General features: G+C 41.4%; 1 protein-coding gene across 4 annotated transcripts in view; it reads left to right on the forward strand.

The window, feature by feature from the left end:
* The window catches only part of usp54a (ubiquitin specific peptidase 54a), a 74,997-nt gene that overhangs the window by 14,006 nt on the left and 56,170 nt on the right, over positions 1-4,821 (forward strand). Inside the window, exon 1 of one of the 4 annotated variants that reach the window (XM_016497449.1) lies at positions 493-621. The exons of the other annotated variants lie outside the window; for them this stretch is intronic. The gene's annotated coding sequence lies outside the window, so the exon portion shown is untranslated. Of the gene's footprint in view, positions 1-492; positions 622-4,821 lie in introns of those variants that run through there. 4 annotated transcript variants of the gene reach the window in all.

Below are 4,821 nucleotides of genomic sequence, written 5' to 3' on the forward strand. Positions count from 1 at the left end.
AAAAAAAAGGACTTTGCCTCCTCATTTCAGAACACCACCTGTATGTATGTATGTATATGTGTATATATATATAATACAATTAAAAAAAGAGTGAGTACACAAGAGCAATTCACAAACACAGGACCCTATAATAATGACTACCCAAATAATAATGACAACTACCCAGGAGGCCCATTGTTATAGCCTATTTTACATCTAGAAGGCCAGATATCCTTTGCACTGTATAATGCCAAGCTATCACACCATGTCCTTTTTCCAGGCCAAGTCTATTAGTCCTGACTTCCACCTTTGAGATTTAGAAATTAAGCAGTCTTTAAAAGCCATATCAATGTCATTATAATAGTGTATAACATGTAGACCTATAGACCTAAGAAGCCCTATATATATATATATATATATATTATAGTTTCAGCACATGCCCCTCAAAAGGTCTGTGCACGGCCCTGCCCTCTGCATTACTGAGCTCAATGAACGCGCGCATGAATGAATGTGCTGAGTAGAATCCGGCGCTCAGCTCGTGAGGATACCGGTAACTGAAGCTAACGGCCCCCGTTGTCAAGTAACAACCGGAGGTCCCCCCAACCCCACAACTTTATACGGACGCAGTTGTGAATGAAACTGGTGAGTTTTACAAATATTTTGTTTTGTTTTTTTGTGTGATGAAATTTTAGATGGATGGCTCAGGCATTCCTCACAGAATTTGGTTCGGAAGAGACACGTATTGTTCCTGAATTCTTGTGGAGCAAAGCTGGAGACGTAGCGTTGGTCGCATGTTTCAGAGGAAACATTCAAAGAAATGTCGTTCCAACATAAAAGTATTAAAAGTATAGTTTCTGTACTGAAACTTGTAAAGAAATGTGCGAGAGTTTAATGGAAATGCTCTGGGTTCGCCTAAGCGAACCCTAAACGCAGCATTGATGTTTCAGAGAATGTTAAGAGCCTCTTTAGAAAGTTAAACTTGAACGGGTATATAACAAGTGTTTAACGTCTGAACGTGTGTGATGTGATTTCATGTGAGAAAAATGTTTAAACAAACTGTATCTCAACTTTCACCTGTTCAGTGCCTTTAATGGTGTGTGATTTTTATAGTTATGCACCTGCTGATCTGATCATAATACCAAGATTTTACCTGTTTCCTTTTAGTTTACTATTTCTCTGAGGGATCTGTGATTACATGAGGAACTTGTGCAATGCTGAAGTAGACAGGATGTTAGGCTATATATCACGACAGAATGTGACTCTGAATCTGAAATCTGAACTCTGAAAACTGAATATGGTCTGCTCAGAAATACAAGTCTTTAGTGCATAAATACATTTGTGTCATGAATTGTGGACCAGCTTTCTTTGTGGTGCTTAAAGTATGCTACTACATGCAGCATAACCACCTTTTTCCTTACACACCTAATGCTTTGTGTGAATTATGGGAGTAACTTCTGTTAAACTGAACATTCAGATACTGCCAATGAACTTGTTTAAACGTCTGGTCTGCAAAAACTAGATGCAATGAGGTGGCAGTCTCCTCACCCTTCAACAATCAATCATCAAAAGGAAACTTAAAGATGTGAAATTATTGACAAAAAATTTTCAGCAGACCATGAATAACCCCAAAAGTGCATTTAAATGAAAAATTCATGTTCAGGATATTAAGTAAGGAGAATAGACTACAAGAGCGCAGTATCTGTTGTCTTTTCCATATTGTTACATTGGAAAGAAAAATAAAATGATCAGGAAGGACATGACACAGCAGACTGAAAAGAGCTTTTGTTACAGATATTCTTTTAGTACCAATGTTACATACAGTAACATGGAATAGAGAAAAAAATAGAGTATTTGGAAAATGTATGGCTTAGGGTGTACTCACACTAGGCACGATTATCCCCACTCCCCCGCTGGCCTGCACTCACGCTTGCACTAAACATTCCGGGCCGGAGCACGCTTAAGTCATGTATGAAATAACAGAGAAAACCACTGTCGCTAATATTCTGCCGAATAATTAATAATAATTAATTTATAATTTATGCCGTTCATTGATTTTCACTTGTATGTATCAGAAAATTATTATGGAGGCAGCTGACGTTAATGAATTAGTGGTTAGCGCTCACACTGCATGCGTACCGTGCCCGAGCCCAACCGAACCGTGCCCTGGCCCACCTCTTCCAACCGGGCCAGGGCCGATTACACGAACCGCGCCCGGGCACGGTTCAAAACGCCTAGTGTGAGTACACCCTCAGTCAGTCAAAGGAATAGCAGCCTTATTATTTGAAATGGTTTGTTTCAGTCCTTTTGAGTGGACGTTCCCCAAACTGGAAGTACCACCCATAATTTAAAATGCAATGGACTCAATAGGAAAAAGGTGGATAGGCTGCTCAAGAGTCAATGCAAGCTTGGCACAGTACGCGCAGTCCTAATAGCGATGTATGACTGTTGTATCCGAATATATATGAACTAGCTGTTTTAAATATTTTTGTATTTAACATGTTAGTTTATCAGTATGTTTGAAAGTATATTATTTAGAATCGTAGTGCTTCCATAGGCTCCCTCTCTCTCTCGCGCGCGCGCACGCGGTTTAAAACGCAAAATAGTTATGAAATAGCCTATGACAAGTACAGAGAGTCTCTCTCTTGCCCCCACCCACCCATGCACGATAATATCGTCTATCGGTGACCTCACGGACTGGCGATATGACGATTTGAAAAATGACCATATCGCCCAACACTAATACATACTACATTTGCTATGTTGGCATTGTAACTATATGGTGAAACGGTGAATTAAAATATGGAGAAATATAAAACTTGATTTAAATGTCGATTAAAAAATATTTCATGTTTACTGTGAAATACGCATAGCGTGTATACACAATTATTTGTATTCAATCACAGTACTTCATGTGGGAGTAGGTAGAGAATTTGTTTAGCAGGATTTGCCGGTTTTGATTCTCTAATTGGTGTTTTTTTTCATAATCATGGGTAATGTCAGCAGGAGTTTGCTGTTAAACATGAATATATAAAAATAAGCTAAATTAATGAAGGCTGATGGCTTCAGTAAAAGCATACCATCAATTAACAACCTTGTAGCTCACAGTAGGTCTGTCTTTAAAGGTCTATAAGATGTTGTGAAAATCAGAATCAGTTCCCCTATTGAGAATGGTTGAATAGGATTTTTTACTTCCAGAACCTTGCACTTTGTGGTGTTCTCTGGCTGACCTATGCTGACAACAAAAACAAAAAGAGCTGCCCTATAGTTCTTCGCCTTTGTTTGTTTTCAGCTTTTTGAATCTGACGGCTCCTTAGTTCCTGGGCCTGGGGCTTTATGGGACATCCTACTTTTTACACACTGTATGTATGCTTGTTCAGACACAGAAGGTTGACATTAGAGCCCGACCGATATATCGTTTAGCCGATATTATCGGCCGATTTGAGCCTGTCGCTGACATATCGGTATCGGCAAATATGCCGTCCGATATGAATTTTTTTTTTTTTTTACAGAACATATAATGCAGATTAAATGCTTCTGAATGGTGTAATTACTTAGTTTGTCCAGCAGAGCGAGGAGCTGATCGCGGCTTGACTGGTGTTTATACCGGCCGTGCGGCGGCCCAGAACTCATGCTTATCACATTGCGCGGCGCCCGTCCGGTGTATGTTGTCTACACTGGGTGCAGTAAACTGATTCCTCATTCTATTTATGACGTGCTGACACAAAGTTCAAATGATTTTAAACGGTCGCTTTGTCGCGTCCTGTTGCGGCGCGGACACGGTGTCAGCATAGTTTGTCAGTACAGTCAGTAACGGAGCAGATTGAAAAGTTCAATGCAGTCCAATAGACGGCAGTGGGGTGGTGGCTTGAGTCTGTTGAATGGTGATTTAACGCTACGTTGTCATCAAGTTTGTCAGTAGGCTACAGTCAGTAACGTAGCAGATTGAAAAGCTAGTATCTTTTGGCATCTTTTTATAGACGGCATTGCGGTGGTGGTTTGAGTTTGTTGAATGGTGATTTAACGCTACGTTTTCACCTAGTTGAAGAGACTCAATGCTAAGTAAATAAACAACAACGTCCCCGTTTTTACTCTCACAATGAGCTTATCATACTCGTTTGCTACATTCATAGGGCCCTATGATTTCCGCGATGCAGAAAACATGAACGGAATCGCAGAATCCAGTCATAAAAACGGAATTTACTGTATAATGCGGCAGCCATTTATGCTGCGGCGCCCGGGGAGCAGTTGGGGGTTCGGTGCCTTGCTCAAGGGCACCTCAGTCGTGGTTTGTGAAAAAAAAAAATATATTATTATTATTTATTCATTTTAGATGTTTACATTTGGAAAAGCTGTGCTTCCTGCATAAATCTGCCCCTGTTGGTTTGGCAATAGCTTGCTTTCTCTACACAGTTACCTTGTTTAATTTCTTAATTCAAGTTATATATTGTGACGAGAGGGGTGGGCCGAGAGCCGTGGGAACGGAGCGAGGCTGGTGGAGTACATGCTAATGCGCGACACCTGCACCACTCACCGGTCTCTAGTCCCACGGAGGAGCTCCGGAAGGATAAAAGGAGGAGTTACGACAGTGAAAGACGACATTCATTTTGTGTTTATTTTATTAAAGTTTTCTTTGAACGTTCGCCGGTTTCCGCCTCCTTCTTCCTGACCTATGAATGGTGTTACATTGTGCCGAAACCCGGGAGGAAGGAGGTCCAGAGATCCCTGACCACTGTGGTGAATCCGCGGTGTCATCGAGCATGGCGGAGCTGTCTGCTGCCGTGGACGCTCGAGGCGGTGGGCTGGAGTGAGTTGCCGGGGGGGCGGACGAACTCGCTGCCAGCA

Source organism: Sinocyclocheilus anshuiensis, unplaced genomic scaffold (genome assembly GCF_001515605.1).
Source record: "Sinocyclocheilus anshuiensis isolate Anshui unplaced genomic scaffold, SAMN03320099.WGS_v1.1 scaffold1224, whole genome shotgun sequence".
NCBI lineage: Eukaryota > Metazoa > Chordata > Actinopteri > Cypriniformes > Cyprinidae > Sinocyclocheilus > Sinocyclocheilus anshuiensis.